At 47.4% G+C, this 21,715-nt stretch overlaps 1 long non-coding RNA gene across 1 annotated transcript; it reads left to right on the forward strand.

The window, feature by feature from the left end:
• Positions 1-18,756: 18,756 nt before the first annotated feature.
• On the forward strand, positions 18,757-21,481 carry LOC148000650 (uncharacterized). Its single transcript, XR_015640102.1, has 3 exons — positions 18,757-18,841; positions 19,948-20,057; positions 20,605-21,481. It is a non-coding gene; the product is annotated as an uncharacterized LOC148000650 (long non-coding RNA).
• The last annotated feature ends 234 nt before the right edge of the window (positions 21,482-21,715 follow it).

The following is a 21,715-nucleotide window of genomic DNA, read 5'->3' on the forward strand; positions in this document are numbered from 1 at the left end:
TGTGAGGTGGAAGCTCTAACTGGGTGAGAAGCAGGAAACAACAGGTCAGCTTCTGGAGGGGTAAACAGGTGAACTGGCAAACAGTGGAGTAGGTTGCCAACACTGAAGATGGGGCTGAGCTGAGAAGCTCTTGGTCCACGATGCACACACCAGGTATGAGATGACAGGTTGGTGTGAGGCCATGCCATTGCTACGTCCCTAACTTACTTCACTGGGTACAGGCAAGGGTGCTTGTTACACCCACCATTTCCTTAGTCTGGTCAGTCTGATAAATTCCCAGGCCTGGTTTCCCTGATAAGATTTTAGCACCCCAGTGCTAATGCCCCCTGATAAACCCAGAGGTGGCTCCCTTTCTACGCCCAGTAATCAGTAAGCCATTTATCAGTCTGTGCTTCAGGGTAATGCCTGGCAGATGGTGCTGTCTGTGTGTCCACTTAGGGGCTGTAGTCATCCTTCTCCCTCAAAATGGAGTCTCTTAGGGCAACGCTCGGCCTGAGGAGACACTGTTTCTACAACACAGAGTGATCTGGAGCAGGGTGATCCTGATAGCTGGCCTGGTTTTCAGCCCTTGTTTACAGAGTCTTAATATAAAGATCCTGCTGCCCTGTGTGTCCTAGTCAGGAGTCCACACAATGAAGGGAGAACCAAGGGAGTGTGGCTAGAGGCTGGCGCTGGCTCACAGCACTTTCTGAGCTCCCTGAAAAGATTTCAGCTTCGGTGATGTCACGGCTCAGACACCGGCCATAAACACCTTCTATTGTGATCCCTTCCCAATGGAAATTGTTGTTCACATGAGACAGGCTTGGGTTAAAGGTCTCAGCCTTGGCGAGACGGGCGAATCGCTCAAGGTCTTAGAGCTGTGAGAGGCAGGGCCAGAAATCACAGCCCAGACAGTAAAATTTCACAGCCGGTCCTCTCTTTATGATGCACAGAGAGTGGGTAGAATATCAGATATTGTTTTCCTTTAATAAATTTAAACACGTCCCCCCACCACCGCCACAGTAAATATTTGAATGGGGGAGCCTACAGGTGGCGCAGAGAGAGAAGTGCTGGGCTATGAGCTCTCTGGAGACTCAGGCAAATGTAATCTTACCTGAATAGAGTGAATGATTTTTACAAGGCAACAAAGGGCATCCCATGTTGACTCCTATGGGATTAAGTAAGCCAGCATTTCCCCCTTCCTTCAATTATCCTCAAAGTGACAGGCAGAGCACCCCAGGCCACGTCCTTCCTCTGCATCTCATGACATCAAAATACCTGGCCAAATGTGAAGATGGCATCTGGAGTGTGTCAATGACACTGTGATGGGCCAGGCTGAACTGGAAACACCTCCTGTACAGTTCCACAAGTCGTCTTCCCATAAAGCAAGAGACACGGGCATCGGTGGGGCCCAGTTCTGCTCCTGATGCTTCAACTGTGCCATGGGGAAAAAGGACCATAAGGTATTAGCTCCTTTGTTCTTGCCTAGGAGAGCGGGGAATGTTACAGTCTGTGTGGATTGGTGGAGGCTCCTTGCCCAGCCCCCGCTCCCGAAGGACAGCCGGGTTGAGGCTCTTGAAAAGCCTCAGAATGAGACCCTGTGTCAGCGGGAGCTGCCTTATGAGCTCTGCAGCAAGCGTTGAGCCTCCTGTGTTCCTCGCTCCAGAGCTGGAGACCTGTGTCATCCCTGGATGGGTCTTCATTCACATCACGCCTCTGTTCCTGGCATCGACAAGGAAGTAGCATGTGCTGTGTCCCATCCAGGCACCCTTTCTTACGCAGTAGATGGATGACTGATGTGCAGGCAAATGACATTGTCAAGGGAAGGATGGTGGAGCCTTTGTGAATATGGCTTGACATTCCGTTGCTTGCTGTCTTCTGAGGTGGAAGGCTAATTTTGCTTGATTGCTTCTGCCTGAGTTACAAGTCCAAGCTTAGGCTGACGAAGGGACAATAGACAGACTTGGACATGAAAACCCTAACTCATCACTCATCATCATCATCATCATCATCATCATCATCATCATCATCATCATCATCATCATAACCTAAGCAAGACCTAGCATTTATGATCATCTGGACGTTGTGCTGAGTAAAACCAGGGGCATCTTGATTCAGGGAGAATCCTCTATGGAACTTCCCCTGGAAGGAGACAAGATGACTCCATCTACATCCATGCCGTGGTCCTTCCCTGAGGAGGGAGCCCTAGCCATGTTAATATTCACTGATATACGGGGTTCACACCCGGAAGGGAGATTCTGTCCCCTCGGGAAGGCCGTGAAAATCTTACCTCCGTATTGCAAAGCCACCTGGACCAGTGCCTCTGACCGATCGGGTTATCTTAGAACCCATTCATGGACAACTGTGGCCATTGTAGCAAATGTTACACCAAGATACTCTCGGAGGGCTGCGGCCACTGAGCTTAGATAAGCTATGAGCATGAACGGTCTGCAAGTCCTTAGAGATGTGGGCCTCCGACGGCAACAGATGGTAAACATCCTAAAATGAATTTCAGGTGGCTGCAGAGTGCATGTCTAGAAGAGATCGATAATAGAACGATAAAATCAGCGGAGCCCTTGGCACTGACACAGTAGGGGCATCCCTTCTGAGGAGCATTGTGGGTGATGTTGAGCCCCCGTGCCTGTGCTCTGCACAGACACTAAGAATGGAAGGAGTGGCCGGTAAGCCCAGCCAGCCGACACCCTGGAGTCAGCTGTGGGAGTGACTGCCAGGGAGCTGAGGCTGGGGGATTATGTGCGAGGTGCCTGCCAGTCGAGATGAGGCTTGCTTAGCTCCTACTGGTCACGGCAGTGGGAGGCTTCCTTCCTGGCAGGCTCGGTGGAGCCGCTGGGCACAGCTGAGCCAGGTCCTTGGATGTCCCAACCATCGACAGGCTCCAAGAAGCCAGGAGCTGAGGAGACGGCTCCTGGCAGCGGGTCCTGTCCGATTCCTCTACCAAGCATTACTCTGTGGAGCACAGACTTAGTCTTCAATTGTGCTAGCACCCGCGATTGTAAAGTTTACCTTTATAGACGGGGCACAAAATGGCTTAGAATGTCCCCTGAACAGAAACACTAAAAGCCCCCTAAAGATCACTAACTATTCTCAGTGGCTGGGTCACAGGTTATGAAATAGATATTGCAAACATTGCACAATGTGATTTTAATTTATTTGGGTGGTGTTTTTGCATAAACATGTTTCCCTCAAAGTTGGGTCTGAGAAATGAAAATTAGGGGAAACCAAGAAAGATCGTGAACTCTACAGAGGAAATCAAGTGTTCCAGTAATCAAATCAAAATAGCCCGGTGATGGCGTAGGAAGCAAGCAGTTCTGTATAATTCATAGTTTCTACGCTGTTCTCACCGTGCTGCCTGTGCTAAGTGGCTAAATGTTTTGTGTCTGTGGACCCTCCAAACAAGGAAACAAAAGGCCATATGGACAATGGGAGGAGAAATAAGCAATTTCATATCATAAGCTTTGATATCATCAGATATCCTGCAGGTCAGATATTTACATTACAATTAATAATAGTAACAAAATAACAGTTATGAAGTAGCAACCAAAATGATTATATGGTTGAGGGTCACCACAGCCGGAGGAATTATATTAAAGGGTCACATCATCAGGAAGGTGGAGAACCACTGTTTTAGAAGATTATGTCTCTAAAACTGAGCACTGTGCATTACAGTAGCCTCCTCACCGGCACATATGAGCCCTGTCTGGAAAGACTGGAGCCACGATTAGCAGGGAAATTTTACATAGAAAGGGTGAATTTTTGTTGCATGTGTGTTTCTGTGTGGATATGTGTGCTCGTGTGTGTAGAGGAGCCTGCAGAGGCAAAAGAGTGTGAAGGATCTCCTGAAGCTGGAGTTACATGTGGCGGTGAGCCTCCCAGTGGGTGCTGGGAACTGAACTCCAGTCCTTGTAAGAGTACCAAGTGCTCTTAACAGTGAAACCATCTTTCCAGCCCCTCCCCCAAAAAAGTCTTAATTTTTGCTTGATTGGTAAATATTGATATCTGCGGATATCAATGGATGAAAATGCCAAGAAAATGTTTACTAAGTTTCCGAAGATTGACATCTGACCCTTCCTGGGACCAGTTTATATTTGGGTAGAGTTGGCAGTGAGGTGAGAACAGAGTCTGTAGGTCTCGAACACGGTAAACATAGCATCTGAGTGGGGACAGCAGCACAAGAGTGTCCTGAGATGGTGTCTGCAGTGCTCCCTGGGGTCCTACATTTGAAACTTCTGGTTTAGTCTTAAACTCTCCCAGTAGGTCCTGATGATTTAATAACCATGCAGAACACACTGAGGGGGAGGGGCATTTAGAAGGAACATTCTGCTCCTGACTTTCTCTCTCTCCCTCCCTCCCTCACTCTCTCTCTCCCTCTCTCTCCCCTCTTTCTTTCTCTTTCCCTTCTTCCCTCCTTCCCTCCCTCCCCCTCCCTATGCTTCCTTCTCCTGCCTTCCCTCCCTTTCTCCCTCTTCCTCCCCTCCCCCATTTTCCTTCCTTCCCTCTTCCCCCTCCCTTTCTTTCACTCTCTCCGTCTCAGTCTCTGTGTGTGTGTGTTCATGCGTGTGAGTGCAGGCCTGTGTGTCATACCTACTATGTGGAAGTCCTAGCCTTCATTTGTGTTTGAGGCAGGGTCCTTTGCATTTTGATTCTGTATGGACTAAGCAAGGAGCTTTAGGGGAGATAGTCTGGTTTTTCACCTCCCATCTCACTGAAGTAGAATGGGGATTACCCTACCGTATTCTGACTTAAGTAAGTTCTAGGGATCTGACCTCAGGTTCTTGTGCTTGCACAGCAAGTTCTTAAGCCCTGGTCCCCTCTCCACACCTCTCATTAAGACTAGCAAAGGTCTCTGGGTAATGCTTGCTGTTGGCATACCTTTGCTTGCTGGCTTGGAATCAATGACAATTCACTGGTGTTCACTCAGGGATCAGGTCCCCAGACTACAGGACCCTCTTGGAAAAGCCAACATGGGAACTTTAAGGGACATTTAAAAGTTGAAATTGCCCAGGACAGGACTTCACAGCCAAGCCACATATATGCTAATTGCATACAAATCAGATACAAATCAGATGCAAATACATGCAAATACATCTTTCCTGTGCGGTTCTCCCCACGCTTTGGTGTGGCCCTGGGGAAGAATCCTCCTGCAGACCCTTCATCTAAAAAGTTGACTTAATAGCTTCTCCCTCTGTAACCTTTTGTTATCTAATTACCTTCATTAGCTGGGATGATGCATAAACGCACGCTACAGAATTTCTTAAGTAAGAGATCTTTGTTTTCATAAAGATATTCTTATCTGGTAAGCAGTCTTAGCACACTGATACACACACACACACACACACTGATTTACATGCACACACACATTTATATATATGCACATGCATGAATATACACATTTTGAAAAAATTAGCATACAATAGGGATGGCTGTAGGAAGGAGGTTGGGGAGGTGCCAGTCAAGAAACACATAATTGCAGGTAAGAAAGGTTGTTCAAGAGTTCTACTTCACAGCCTGGTGATCATGTGAAGGCTGACTGGACCCTTGACAAAGGTAAAGAGAAGGTATAATTCTTTTCAGGAAAAGGAGAGCTGTGTGAGGTACTTCTGAAATTCCTAACCAGGGAAAGACATCTACCCCTCCTTCTAAGGTTCCAACACCCACAGAAAGCAGGATTCTGCCAAGGTTTGTTCTGGAGAACCTTATTGAGCCTAGGTAAAAGGTTACTTAGAGGGATGTAGATGCCCCTCCCCCATAACAGGCCTCTCCTGGAAAGCTTTTACTCAGCAGGGATAGGCCTTACCCACAGCCAAACAGATGGAGTCCTTCTTCCAGTCTTCCCCAGTCTTTCTCATTCCTCATCAAGACACAGGGCATTAAGGCAGGCTTGTATACCTCAGACTTATATACCTCAGACTTGTATACCACAGACTTGTATACCACAGATGGTAGAGAGTAGCTGCACACTCGGGTGAGGGTCTGGTGACCCTTCCCTCCCCTTCACAAGGAGGTGTAAATGACTAACAAGCCCAGCTTGGATACTCCTTCTGCAAGAGGGTGGTGGAGCTGAACTCCCCAAGATGGCAGCTGTTCGGCTGGAGAACAATGACTCACCACATGAGGTGATGGTGTTAGCCAGCTAGGAGCAACAATTCCTCAGTGCGTCTACAGTTCAAACCATCGCATTTTTCACAGCAAATGCATGCAACCCTGGTCAGTTGAGGAGAAGGTAAGCAGAGGACTCATTTGTCGGACTCCTTACGTTCTGACGACGAGCGTAGATAGGAACGGGCGTAGATAGGAACGGGCTCATGGAGAACGATCTTTGAAGTGCTTTGCTCTGTGTCCTTGGGAAAGCCCAATGTGCCTAACAGAATCTGTACCAATAGTAATGGAGATCTTTCAGGTTTTCAGAACTCTTGTCAGGTATGTTGTTGCCCATAATTATCCCTCAGGCCCCTGGCACAGAGGAGAGGCACTGACTTAATCTCTCACATCCATTGCCAAGTACATCCAAAGTGCTCAATGAGTGTTTACAATTGGAAGAGGGAGCCACAGTCGTGTTGTGTAAGGCAGAGAGCTGCAGGGAACCTTGCCACAGCACCCCCAGCGTGAGTCATACCAACACCAATTCCCCCTTGGATAGAGTCCCTGGGAAGCTGTAGAAAGAGCAGCCAGGATCCAACCAGCTGATGCTCCCTGTTTTGCCTCCCTGCCTCTCTCTGGCTTCTTTAAATCTTCAGATTCCAACAGAGCAGCTGCTGTGGGTGAATCCCACTACATGCCCCGGAGAGGAATCCAAGATAAGAGTACAGAGCCCACTCCCACACAGATACCCAATCATTCAGCTTCATTTTCAGCCCCGAACTGGCAGGCGTTCACCTCTGGGGCTCTTCCCTCCCTGCAGCTAGGAGCACTGGTCCGCAAACAAAACAGGACAAGGGGTGGTTACTCCTTCCTTAGCTGGGCCACACATGATCCTTGCTGATCCCTGTCATGGGCAGGAAGGCAGCTGACCTTATGAGGAATGTCTCCTTATTCCTGTGGGGAACTTAGAGGGGAGAAGGGGAAAGATGTAATCAAGACATCCCTGTTGCGTCTGGAGATACTGTGCTCCAGCCTGGACTTCCTCAGTGCATTTTGTCACTCACAGAGCTCTCTAAGGTGGTACCTCTCATTGTTATAAGGAGAGTAGACTTGAGGCAGATAGCGACGACCCTTTTAAATGGCATTGCCCTCTCAGGAACTACCCTGAGCCCAGGCAGAGAGAACCCTCACGGATTTAGTGTGAACACCTCCCTCTTTTTTCAGCATCTCTAGCTGTTACCTAATGAAGGCTGACACAGTGGTCACCAATGTTGATTCTCTAAATATCGCCATGTGGCGTAGACCGCTCCTATTTTTTGAGCTCCAGCAGAGAATTGGACACAAAAGCCTGAGGCGTTAATATTTGATTTAGTCAGAGTCAAACCCAAGAAATGGAGTCTCGGAGCCTGAGCTTTGAACAGCAGCTCACAGTGGTGGTGGTACCTTGGCTCTTTACCACAGCCATATGGCTGCCCGAGAACCTTTTGCCATTTGTTAGTCAAGAGTAGTCCCCATAGATCTGACCCTGGAAGTAGTCCCAGAAAAATTGGGTTCTTTCAGAGACAGAGAGAGCCTGCATCTGAGAGCACATCTGAAAACAAAGAGTTGGGTGCTATCTTCTGGCAGGAAGTGGCTGCTGAGATCTGGCCACCCTCCACTGAGGGCGGTTCTGCAGAAGATACAGGCCAGTCTTGAGGACGCCGTGCGGGGCAGATTGATCTCACCGCCCAGACAAGATGGCCCAGCTGAAGCTGAACAGAAAGGGCCTAAGGTTTAAAACCTACATCTGGTGAGGGAAGATAAGGTGGGACGCACAGGACCCAGATCAAAGCAGCCAGTTTCCTAGAGAGCCACCTGTGGTCCGCAGGGCTTCTGCACACACACGGAAGCCACAGGAATCCAGGATCGTTTATCGCTGTGAGAGCCTGCAGGGCTAGTTCTGAACGGCCACATGCTGCTCCTCAGAGATGATCACTTGGGGCATGCGGGCACTTCCAGTCCCCTCTGAGCCCTGCCTGCTGCCCTCTGAACTTCGCGTGTGTTAAGTCAATGTTTGCTGGGTGCTTCCACTGCAGAGCAAACGTCTTTCTGTACCCGTTCATCTTCGGAGCTCACTCGATCAGACTTAGAATCACTGAAGAATTCAGTGTGACCTCTGGGCCTGTCAGTAAAAGTATTTCCATAGGAGATTAAGGGAGGGGCTGAGATCCACCCTGAGTGGATGGCTGAGGGCTACAGAAAACTAAAGGGGAAAAGGAAAAAGCCACAGACTGTCAGAGTGTCCTCTGCCTCTGCTTACCAGTCAGTCATACTGTGAGATGCTTTTCTCCACCTTGTGCTTCAACCACCATGATGTTGGTCCAACCCATGGACCAAAGCAAGCACGAATGAACCCACAGAAACTGTGAGCAAAGGAAGCCCTCCCTCCTTTAGATGTGGAAAGTAACCAGCCCACTTGACTACTGTGCTGGTGAGTTTCATGTCAGCCTGACACAAGCCGCAGTCTTTTGGGAGGAGGGAATCTCAATTGAGAAAACGCTCCCTAAAATTGACCCAGGCAACAATGTAGGGGTATTTTCTTGATTGATGATTCATGTTGGAGGGCCCACACCATTGTGCGTGGGGCCATATCTGAGCTGGTGGTGCTGGGTTCTATAAGAAAGCAGGTGGAACAAACCAGGAGAAGCAAGCCAGTAAGCAGTATCCTCATGGCTTCTGCATCAGCTCCTGCCTCCAAGTTCCTGCCTGCCCTGACTTCCAACTTCCCTTATGTCTTCTGCCCACCCTGATTTTTATAAGGTTCTCAGCAACAACAGATCAAGGATCCACCCTGCTTCAGGATGACCTCATCTTGACTACAGTGACCCCCAAATCAAGACATATTCTGACATAGTGGGAGTTAGAACTTTAGTGCATAGATTCTAAGGGAACAAAATAAAAATGTACTGGCCTTGTTAACAGAGAAACCAAAGGCATCAGCCACAGTTGGTTTTCACAGGTTCAGACAGAGCCAGTGGGAATATCTTGTCTCCTAATGTCTGTGGTCTGCCCTGGAAGGACTCACAAGTGGCCATGGGCGGGAAGTTCCTGAAGGCCTTATGACAGATTCCGGGCCTTATGGCTAAGCTAGACTCTTCACAGACAGGCCTGTCAGATTGAGTGCTTCCAAGCTGAGCTCCCTTTGCACATGTCTGCCTAGGCTCTAGGAGTCCAGGTCCAGAGAATGAGGGAGATATGGCACCATCTATAGCAGTGTTGGGAGGCCCAAAGCAGCATCTCCACCTCATTCTGTAGATGAAGCCCTACCAACTCCCAGATTAGAGGGAAGGAGACCAAGCTACACCTATGAATGGGTGTGTGTGGGTGGGAAAGTCCCATTGAAAGACACGTGGATCAGTAGATATGGTATTAGAGGAAAGTGGTTTCATCCAAGTCTACCTTGACCGCTGCCCATCATGGAGTAGTGGCTGCTATTGCGACTTCAGAGGACCTCAGTTCTGCAGTCTCAGCAAAGGGATCAGCAGATGAAAGTAGGGTCTTCAGAACAGAGCGGGGGAGGGCCACCTGACCCTGGTCTGAGTTCATGGCCACCACCCCGTCCTCCATCTGGTCCATGTGGTCTTGGAGATGCTGTTCTGTATGGGAGCTGGCCATGTCGTCTGAAGATGAAGATCTCAGTGAGGCAGGCAGCTGATGGAGTTCACGTCTATCCTGAGTGGGACTCTGGTGTTGCAGGTGTCTGGAACTGCCCAAGCTCCTGTGGGGAAACCCACAGCCTTGTTTCACTAAGACGAACTTGGATTGAGTCGTTTCTTTGGTGTGTTGTTTGTGTCTTCTCTGGGATGAAGAGACCTGTCTTCACGTCTCTCCAGGAAAAATCAAACAGCGTGGGTCATGTTTGAATAAATTTGCCTGTGGATGGAGCTTTCAAGAACGGGATATGACCTGGTTGGTTGTAAAGCAGTTCCACAGGTCTCACTGCGAACCTGTCTGCTGGGGTTCTCATTCTTCTTAGAGTTGTCTTTCTGCTTAGTTATTCATTATTCCATAATTTTATAATATATAACACACACATATATATACATATACATCATACACATATACACATAAACATCATATGCATCATATGCACACACATATACATATACATCATATACATGTGCATATACACATACACATATACATATACATCATATACATCATATACATCATATACATCATATACATATACATCACATACATATATACATATACTTCATATACATATACATATACATCATATACATATACACACATACTTCATATATACATACATATACATCACATACATACACATATACATATACATCACATACATACACATACACATATACATCATATACATATGCATCATATACATATGTATCATATACATATACATCATATACATATACATCATATACATCATATACCTATACCTATACCTACACAGTACAATGTCATAGTCTTTCTGCTTAATCTTTTATGCCCCTTTTCCCACTGAAACACTCCTACTTTCTTGGGGTTTTTCTTTAAGTTTGTTTGTTTGTTTGTTTTTGTAGCTCACTGCATTTAATCAGGGATGCTTACATGATTATGGGAGTTGGGTTGGGGTGGGAGTGGTTACTTGAACAAGGGCAGCTTACCAGTGGGTACGTCCCTGAGGAATCTGACGTCCCCATTAACTGTTTCTATCTCCTCAGGAAGGGATGAGACTTTATGAGACTTGCCCTTGCCCATGGACATTCCTGCTCTTCTCTCCCAGTCTTTCTCTGATCCTCCTCTTCCCCTCCTCTTCCTCCTCCACACTGGACATACCAGGCATGCACTCCATCCCTGAGGTACACTATTAGCAAGAACTTTAGGTTTGCAGAATCTGGACTTTGTCCTCAAACAATGCCCTGTCGTGAGGAGCTTTCCAGGCCTTCCTCTCACACACTCTGCATTGTGGGTACCTGCTTTTTGTGTGTTCACGAGGAAGTTAGGATTAGCCGTCATGTTTATGTGAAAATGCATCCATTGGATTTAAGGGGCTTGTTCTGGGTCTTGGACTGAGCATAATGTGTTTCTTTGATGCTTAATAACTGAACCATTTAAGGATGAGAGTTTTGCTCAAGGGAGAACTTTAGCTACAAACTTTCTTACTTTGTAGTCTTAAGGATTTATTTTCAGAATAATCGGCAACACCCTCTAACCCCACACCACCTTTCCGTTTGTTTAGTGGAAGGTTTAGTGGAAAAAATAATTTCTGAATCCCTCCTCTGGGGTCCAACGCTTGGATTTCCAGGCCCCCAGTGAGTGTAAAGCTCTGGTAAGGTTTATAAAAACTTGAAAGTAAGATAGAATTGTGCAGAAGCTAAGGGCTCACATGCCTGTAACAACTCTGTGGACCTGGGGAAGGGTGGGATCTGTTCACTATCTTCTATGCAGAGCAAATTGTCCTGTGGTCCTGTGAAAACGGTACAGCATTTTATCCCAGGCAGGGAGGAGCTGGGCATCCTATATTCTGTGCTAGGGGAAAGGCCAGGCCATTCTGTCCAGTGACACTGGGCCCAGTGTTCACACACAATGAGGATGGGAACTTGCCACAGACCTTGGGAGCTAGATCTGGGCTGCAGCATCTGTATTGGGGGGGGGTGTGGGTGGACCCAGGTACAGTCAGCATCTGAGGGATGCCCTGTTATCTTTCCTTGCTGAGCTTACAAGAGTTAACAATCATTCTTCATGTCCTGGACATTTTGGATCTTACTTCCTCACTCCAGTTGGGGAAAACTGGCCACCATGTTGGTTTAGCTAGGCTCCACCACACAGTCCTGCCCGATGCACAGGAACCTAGACATCACCAGGGGGTGGGTGTATGCTTGCCTACAGAGCCTACTTCTTGGTCCTGCTTGGGACCTGGGTTCAAGAAGCAGCCTGTCCCCAAACGTCCTATCCTGATGGTTTGCAGCCGGGAGAGATCTGTGGATGCCTTGGGTACCTCATTCGCTGTGTTCTCGAGGAAGGTTAGAATTACTCACCATGTTTACATCAAAACATGTCCATTGGACTCTTTGGAGCCGTTCCTGTGTCATCTTAGACAGAACGTTAGGTTGTTTGTATTTCTTTTATGCTTCATATTTAATGTGTTTAAGGATAAGTGCTTTGTCTCAAGGACTGCTTTGGATACAATCTGTGGATTTCATTACTTTGGATTTTCAAACGAATCTAACATTGGCTTTAGATTTAATTTTGACCCAAGCACATTTATTAAAATGTTTATTCTGGAGAGATATGCCTTCATGAGAAAATTACAAGAAGGAAACAATAAAAACATATCACAGAAATCATGCAAACTCTTTGTGTTTCTCCCGTTAGTTTTGTTCACTATGTATGTGACCTACTTGAGTGTCCTTTGTGAAGGAAGAAAAAGAAAAATGCATTATCTTCTACCATGCCTGGCAAATGGGGAAACTGAGGCAGCCTGTCTCTGTCCTTAGGAGAGATGGTTAGAGGCTGCATACTCGAACAATTTTCTTTACCCTCTAGATCAGTGGTTTTCAACCTCTGGGTTGATATGCCCGTAGGGTTTGCATATCAACTATTCTGCATACTGGAAATTCACATTACAATTCATAACAGGAGCAGAATCACAGTCAGGAAATAGCAACAAAATAGTTTTGTGGTTGGGTGGTTGCCATGATGGGGGAACTGTAGTAAAGGGTCGCAGCGTTAGGAAGGTTGAGAACCACGGCTCTAGGTGCTTCTCCTGATTCTCCCTTCAGTGGTGTGTCTGTTTATGCCAGTGTCACCCTTCTGGATCCCTTTCTCTCTCTCCCACACACAGAATCTTCCTTACTCTGCTGCTTTCTGGAGATCTCCTCAAGTCCTTCCAGCCTTCCAGCCTAGTCTTCCACAGTGCCAACTCTGCTATCCACTATTCCCCAACCCCCACACTTGCATTTCTTCTTTTACTTCTCCATTTTCTTTCTCTTTCAGAAATGTGGGCTTTCCCCTTGGACATGCACAGATCTTCTCTTATACTCCGGATGGCCATCCAGAATCTGGGTAACATTGTGTGAGGAAACCATGCATTTCCTTCCTCCACAGTACGGGGTTTTCCAGATTGTCACCCTCCAATCCCACACTCAGGGCACCGTGCATGCATGCATTTGCTCACTGAGGGGGCTTATTCAGACCTGAACAAAGGGTCTGAGGATGTCACGGCTCTGTTTGTGTCCATTGGGTATCTTCAGAATGGTGTGTGGAGAGGGTCTTCTCTGTTCCACACTTGGTCCATTGGTATCTCAACAGGGAACATTTGTTTCCAACAGCCTCCACTGTCCCCAGGCCTCATGCCCCCTCCTCACTGTGACATCCCTCCCTGAGGCATTCTCACATTCCACAGTGTACTAGGTACTGGAAGACTTTATAGACATTCTAGTCGTCTGCTGTGAGAATTGGTGCAGCATATGCTTGCATTAGTAACTTTCATTGTAACCAAAATCGGTGACAGAAGTAAGGTAAGAAAGATATACTTTGGCTCACCAATTCAAAGGGCTTCTGATCAGTTTAATGGGAATTGATTACACAGTTCACAAATAGGCATTGTTACCCATTCACGGTGCTAAGGGCTATACCCTTCAAAGCCTGAGGGACCCATTTCTACCAGCAAAGCCATACCTCTTAAGGATCCCACAGCCTTCAACAACAACAACAAAAAAAAAAAAAAAAAAGAAGAAGACAACCAAAGAGAAACATAATGGTGCACTTCTTTAATGAAGGCAGAGGCAGGAGGATTTCTGTGAGTTTGAGGGCAGCCTGGTATACAGAGTGAGTTCTATATAGTGAGATTCTGTTCATGAACCTCCAAGGGTTGCTTTAGGCTCCAGTTGTAACAACTCTCAAACATCATTCCAACAGAATAGTCACCAGACCGCTGTTGAAATGCCAACTAAGTCCTGACGTCAAGGACTTACTAACTCCCCAACTCCTGGCTGGTGCCCAACAAAGGCCAGAGACTTTACTGAGTTTACAGGGTTGGAGAGAAGGGAGGTTAAGGGGGAAGGGTCGGGGAGGGAGGCCCGAGTTCTCAATTCTGAAACTTGCAGGATGGTTAGAAGCACAGGCGCTGTGAGATCAGAACCTGCACTAACTACAAACCGTCCTGGTGGAAAGAGAAGCCAACTGAATGCTCAAACGAGGCAAGCAGAGAGCGTGTTGTTTTATGTGCGCATATGCTAATACTTCTCCTTCTTTAAGAGCTCTAACCGGAATGCAAATTCTATCTGGACAGTTTTATCGATGTTTTGTTATAATTTTAGAAGCAGAGAACATATTATGCTTTTTATAAACCTCGAGGCTTGTAAAGCCGCGGGCGACCTGGCCAACATCCAGGGAGTTTTTGCGTTCGTTGCAGGTTCCTACATTGTTCTTTTCTGTGCAGTCTCTTTGCGAAGGGCCCTCACCATCCATCCCCCTCCCTCATGGGAACCTGCAGGTCCCCTCCTCATCCTGGGACTGCCACATACGCTTGGTGTCCCTGGTTTAGGAAGGCGGGTTTCAGGTCCTTTCAATGCTGGGCAGAGACAGCTTGGGAGCCAAGTTCTAAGGCACAGCTGTCCTCACCTGGGTCACTTAGGCTTCCTTCCCTCCCTCCCAAGCTGAAGTCTGCTTATCAGCTTCCCATCAGGAAAACCTTCCCTCGGTGAACCTTGGGTTTGTGCTCATGGGGGAAAGAACCTGGCTTCTCTCCAGGGGTGCCTCATGAGCAGGGGCCCAGTCAGTCTAGCTGCAAGCTGGCTAGCTCTCAGGTTGTCAGCTACTCAGAACACAAGTAAGGCTGGTATTTGACTAGGACACCGAGTGACTCGCCACAAGGGATACATTGTTGCAATATAGTATCATTTTTTTTTGCCTTAAAAGGAATTCCCTTTAAAAGTAAATTGTGTCCATTTTTGTGATACAGTCCACCGCACAGGAATGGGAGCTGAGAGCTTCTTGGGCCAACGGGAGGCTCTCTGAGTAAGTCAGAGCTGAAGATCAGAAAAGAGTCTGAACACCACTCCCCTCATTAAACATGTTAGACAGCAATTAATGAACTCTCCTGCAGTATGGGCATGGACGCTGTCACTCATTACGGAGGAGACCATATCTCCCTGCTTTGATGAAATGCTAATTTGGGGTTCCTAAGGCCTGACAAAGCTTTCACAAGCTAATAATATTCTAGCAGGGAATTTCCTAGCGTTGTGGTAACTGAGATTGATGGGGGACGATTCTCAGCTACCTGGAACAGACATGCACGCCACGCTGTTGTCCCTTCTGTGAGTACTCTGGGGCAGTGTGTTGTCAGGGCTCACTGGGGACTTCGCCTCATAGTTCAGTGAGGAGAGTGGTGTGTGTGTGTGTGTGTGTGTGCGTGTGCGTGTGCGTGTGCGTGTGCGTGTGCGTTAATTGTGTCAGATGCTAGCTCAGTCCTGCACTCAGTAGGGCTGGTTTACTGGTATTGATAAAACAGATAAATCGGTTCAGTGTTTTCCCATGATGGCTGCTTCTGACAGACGTCTGCTGTTTTCTAGGGGGAAAGCAAGGAATTCTTTCATTAGTATCGAGAAATGCATGGTAAGAACTTGGTGGGTGCTGGAGAGATGGTTTAAGAGCACTGGTTGTTTTCACAAAGGACCCGGGATCAGTTCTCAGCACCCACGTGGCAGCTTACAACTATTTGTAACTCCAGTTCCAGGGTATCTGACACTGTGATGGTTTGCATATGCTTGGCCCAGGAGTGGCACTATTAGAAGGTGTGGCTTTGTTAGAGGAAGTGTGTCACTGTGGGGTGGGCTTATAGACCCTCCTCCTAGCTGCCTGAGGATGCTCAGTCTGTTCCTGGCTTCCTTCTGGTGAAGATGTAGAACTCAGCTCCTCCTGCACCATGCCTGCCTGGATGCTGCTATGCTCCCACCTTGATGATAATGGACTGAACCTCAGAACCTGTAAGCCAGCCCCAATTAAATGTTGTCTTTTATAAAACTTACATTGGTCCTGGTGTCTGTTCACAGCAGTAAGACCCTAAGACAGACACCCTTACCTTGATGCACATAAAAATAAAAATAAAATAATTCCCTTTTAAAGAACTTAGTGAAGGGGAAGGGTATGAGAGAGGATGTACAGATTATTGCATCCACACAGGTCTAGCTATGGCTGGGGAAATGGCGAGAAGCCAGCCAGACATGACTTAGAGTGAAGGAAGGACCAGCCACGCGTCTGCCTGGAGCTTGGTTCCGGGAGCCAGGGAGATTTAACAAGGGGAGTTGCCCAGCTGGATTCCCCTGCTGTATCCTCTCACACTCTGATGACAATTCCAGGAATGGGGAGCCTGCAGGTGGAGGGGTGTCTGTGGTTGGCAGCCGTATTGAGTTCCATGTTGTCGGCAAATCAGAGACTCTCCCAGTACCAGAAACCCTCTAAAACGGAGAGGCCTTAAAACTCACGTCCACCTTGAGCCCCACAGGGGCTTCTGCTCTTCCAAAACCCCTGTCCATCACCCTCCTGCCCAAATGTGCTTTGCCTGTTGGGGAGTGAATGGCTACCTGGGAAAGACTTGGTTCTTCCAGCCTCTGGGAGGAGCTGGTACTGTGTAGGCACAGACAGAGTCAATCACAACTGACATAAAATCTGACAGAGACCACCGGGCACACAAGTGTGTGCACACTTCATAAACTATAGACTAGTCTAACCTAGACATACCTGTGCTCAGAATAATGGCAAATTGGACTGAGAAGCACCTAAAACATAACTGAGAATATTCTCCATAACTGAGAATATTCAATTCAGGGATGTGGAGAAATTCTCGGAATGAGCACTGTGTATGTGTGTGCGTGTGTGTGTGTGTGTGATGTGGTATGTGTGTGGTGTGGTCTGTGTGTGTGGTATGTGCATGTATATGTGGTGTGTGTGTGTGTGTGTGAGATGTGGTATGTGTGTGTGTGCGGTATGTGTGGTGTGTGTATGAATGCATTTGTGTGTGGTGTATGTTGTACATGTGTGTGAGTGTATGCACGACTATATGTATGTGTTTATGCGCATGGGTATGTGTGTGTACATCCTTGCATGTGTGGTATGTTATGTGTGTGGTATGTGTGATGTGGTATGTGTGTGATGTATGTGGTATGTGTTGGTATGTATATGTGTGGTGTGTGTGCATACATATGTGTGTGCGCATGTGTATAAGTGTATGCATGAGTGTATGTGTATATGTGCATGTGTGTGTACATGCCTGCATGTGATGTGTATGTGTGCATGGAAGCATCAGCTCACATGATGACACTGCCAGAAGATCACATGACAGAGAGCCTGGAAGGTGGGATAATTCTGTGGAGTTGGCTTTTAAAATCTTTCAATATTTTATAAATATTGAAATCCTCATATTCCATGTTTGCTTGTGTTACATAGGTTCACTACAGTGTTTATACCTCAGTAATCCAAAGACAAAAGATTTAACTGATAGGACTCAGTGCTGTATAGACACTGCAGAGAATCTGAATAAAGAACCAGTAAGCCTATGAAACGATTCTCAAATTAAAGCCACAGTGAGATACCACAGTGAATGAGCCAAAAAAATCGAAAACATTATTTTATCCCCTCTTATTCCAGATATCCACTGATGTCTGTGTTTTTTCTAGAGTTTTATATAAAAGAATAGCGTGTGATCTTTTGTTCAGCAAGGTAGAAGTTTCTCTCTCTCTCTCTCTCTCTCTCTCTTTATATATATATATATGTGTGTGTGTGTGTGTACATGTATGTATACATGCACACATGTATGTGTATATGAACGCACGTAAGTATATGTGTACACATGCATGTATGTATGCATGTGTGCATGTATGTGAGTAGTGGCCCAGGCTGGGTGTGCTTGTGTTTACATTGCTTCTAGTGTGTGTTTTCATCTGCTTTTCCTCCTCCTTTGCATTTTCCACATATTAATACTTTCTAAACCAAAAACCCACATGTGAATTCTAGCTTGTCTGTTGTATGTCTGCCTTCATCTATCGGTCTGATAAGTGGACATAAATGTGGGTAGAGTCTAAAAACACTAGAGAGGCCAGCAAGAGATGGTAAAGAGAAGGTGAAGAAGGGGTGTAGGAAAAGGTCGTATACGTTGTGAGGGTAAACGGAACTGGGGGTGCAAAGGAAGTGGGGGCCACAAGGGAGGCAGAACATCTATGCAACACGCCTTGCTTGAAAATTCCACATGCTATCTAGTCTGTCAACCTCATTTAAAATCATCTCCGTGGGTTGTACGCATGTAAGAAATGACCAAAGAGGAAAAATACCAGTAATTAAACAAAACTAAAGATTTAAAAAGCTTCCTCTTTCCTTCTTCGACTTACTCAGCTCAGTTCTAGACTCCTACTCCCAAGTATCCATTGATAGTTGTTTTCCTATGAGTTTATGTTGCTATGGTAAAACACTATGGCCACAAAAGCCCAAAGGACACTGTGGAGGGAAGGAAGTCGGGGCAGAACTCAGGAACCTGGAGGCAGGAGCTGAAGCAAAAGTCATGGAAGAATGCTTCTTACTGCTTTGCTCCTTGTAGCACCCAGAACCACCTGCCCACGGGTGGCACCGCCCACAGTGGTCTGGTCCCGCCCATCTCAGCCATCAATCAAGAAAGTAACGGCCTACAGGCTGCCTGCGGGCCAGTTCAATGGATTCTTTTCTTGACTAGGAAGATTCCTTCTTCTCGGATGACTCTGACTTGTGACAGGTTGGTATAAAAACTAGCCAACACATGATAAGACACATGGCAAAAGTGTGTGACGGAGACACATTTTCAAAGGCTACAGTCTCTTGCCCAGGGTTGGCCCAGGCCCCATCTGCTAATCCCTCCCTCCAAAACATCCTTGGAACAGGTGACTTCAGAAAGGGAAATGTACTGAGGGAAACAGTATGGGCTGTGCCTGCCTCACCTGTCTTGCTGTTGTCTCACTCCTGGCCCCAGGGGCCTCGAATCAGCAGAGATATAGATGGAATGTGGAAACGGCCGGTTCCCCAGGTTCTGGAGGAAGGCAAGATACTTACACGGCACCCTCGTCTGCTTCATCTCCTCACTCGGGGTCCATTTCATCGGCCTGGAACTTTCTTGTGCCTCAGTTCCCCAGGGAACGGTGTACAAGGAGCCCGCCCCCATAGTGACTTGAGCTTGCTAACCATCCGTCCTGCCTTGGAAACTGAGTGGCACCTGGGGTTTCATTCTGGGACAGGTGGGTTTTGTAAACATTGCCTTTCTGGTGCTTATCATCTATCTGACACAAGAACGTTTCGATATTTTCCCTTTAGTCTAGTCAGTAGTCGTGTGACCTATTTATACTACACAGTTCATCGTCAGCCCAGCACAAAAAACCCAGGCTGGTGAAGAAGCAGCCTTGTCCTTTGATACTGGTTTGATCTGTGCAACAGATACAGACTCCTGGCATGGGATAGGTCTAGGAATGAATCTCCTGGCTCTCACATGACCTCTGTGAAGTCTGAATGTCACAGCCAAGGCACAGTTCATTCTTTTTTTTTTTTTTTTTAAGAATCCACCTTAAGTAGCACAGAGGTGACAAAAAGCTGGCATATGGTTCTTAATTCTCTAAAATCCAAGATGCGCACACACTCGCCCTTCTTAGCTTGGTCTTCACTCAAAAGTCAGTTCCCCCAAAGCTCCCAGAGATGCTATGTGAAACTCCGTCCTAATTCATGTATGCCCTGTGACGCCCGCCTTTTCAGAGAGAAGGCGTTGCTTGGTTCCCACTGTGCCCTTGGAACTCTGTAAAGAAGTCTAGGTTTGCCTAATTTTTAAATATCAATTGTGCTTTCTTTCCTTCTGAGAAATTGATACCCGAAGGCTAACCTCTTTGAGAAGGATTAAGCGTGGTGTGACTCCCACCCGGATCCTGATGTCAGAGCTAATGACTCCATCTCTGCTGGAGACTCTTAGGGTATGTTTGGGATGCTAAAACGCTGAGGACACTTGTTGGCTTCCTCCTCTTCCTCCCCTCCTCCTCCTCCTCTCCCCTCCTCCTTTCCTTCCTCCTCCCCCCTCCTCCTTTTCTTCCTCCTCTCCTCCTCCTCTTCCTCCTTTTCCCCCCTCCTCTTCTTCCTCCTCTTCCCCCTCTTCCCCCCTCCTCTTCTTCCCCCTCTTCCCCCTCTTCCCCCTCTTCCTCCTCTTCCTCCTCTTCCTCCTCTTCCTCTTCCTCCTCCCCCTCCTCTTCCCCCTCCTCCTTCAAACATGACTGATACTAAGTAGCATCTTCACAGAGAGGCAGCAGGGGGTAAAGGTCACCAGCACAGCCTTAGCAACTAGATCATGTGTTAAGCTTACTGGCTCTCCATAGCTGGGAAGCAGCCCTAAGCTCTGTAAGCTCCAGTGTCTGTAACATAGTAACCCAGAGGGCAGAGCTCTGGGGAGGACTCCCGAGGTGTGGGTTACTCCGCAGACTTCATGCTCCCTGAGGAGGTTCCTCTCACAGCCATCCTCTTCAACAGGGGCAGGCAGAGGGCGCTACAGCCCTCCCCATATGGCTCGCTGGGGTTTCTACTCATTCTTCAACTTCCTAATATCCAGGACTTCTGGAGGACAAACAAATCTCCCACAATGCAGCGGGGACCAGTTCCTCCATCTCTTCAAACCCTGTGTTATATTTCCTCAAACCCTGGCCATTCTCTCTAGCCATTACGTGCCTTCATTATGAAGTTTTCATCTCCAGGAAGCACTTAGGAAAACATTGTCAAAATTAACTTACTGACTCCAGCATCCTCAGTCCCAGCATCCTCTGCCCCCAGCTCCCTCTGTCCCCAGTTTCCTCTGTCCCTAGCTCCCTCTGTCCCCAGCATCCTATGTCCCCAGCATGCTCAGTTCCCAGCTCCCTCTGTCCCTACCTCCCTCTGTCCCCGACATCCTCCATCCCCAGCATTCAGTCTCCCACATGTGATGTGGTCAGCTTCTCCTCTCCCAGTATGTTGCCCATATTATCTCCTCTCTGTATTAACACAGGAAAGTTCTGTCCATTCTGTGGTGTCCAAACACTGGTCGAGCTAACATCTCCCTATAGGGAATAAAACAAGACCAAACACAATCTTCTTACATCTCCTAGGAAAATCCCTTTGTATTGTGGTCCCTGGAGGCAATTCTGCTCTTCTTTTGAGCAGGGCCGATACCCACATACCTTCCTCGGGGATGGACTTTGCCTCCTCTGCACCAATCATACTGTTTGCTAGTTGCTGCCCACCAGTGAAACTCAGCCAAGCTAGGTCTTTTATTCCTCCTTCTCCTGCCTGCAAGGGAGTTCTCTCGGGGCTGAGTGTCCCTGCCACCCCAGCATGATGTAAGTTTTATTCCATTAAAAACATCCTTCTCAGAGCAGGCCATTTTTGTCAGTTACTGTATCTCCACAGTGAATCCTGGTACAGGATGAATTCTTGACAAGCCTTGTCAGGAGGACCATAAATCCTTGGGCCAGGCCAGCGAGTGGCTCCTACTTTCAAACACCATTCATTATGTTGCCTTAGTGTCCACAGCCAAGGCCACTCCCCCTTTTTTGCAGGGGGATTGCTTTCCCCCTGTGCATAGAATAATGAGGCTATGGACAGAGGCTCC

The sequence above is a fragment of the Rattus norvegicus genome, chromosome 16 (assembly GCF_021556685.1).
Source record: "Rattus norvegicus strain SHRSP/BbbUtx chromosome 16, alternate assembly SHRSP_T2T, whole genome shotgun sequence".
NCBI classification, from domain to species: Eukaryota; Metazoa; Chordata; class Mammalia; order Rodentia; family Muridae; genus Rattus; species Rattus norvegicus.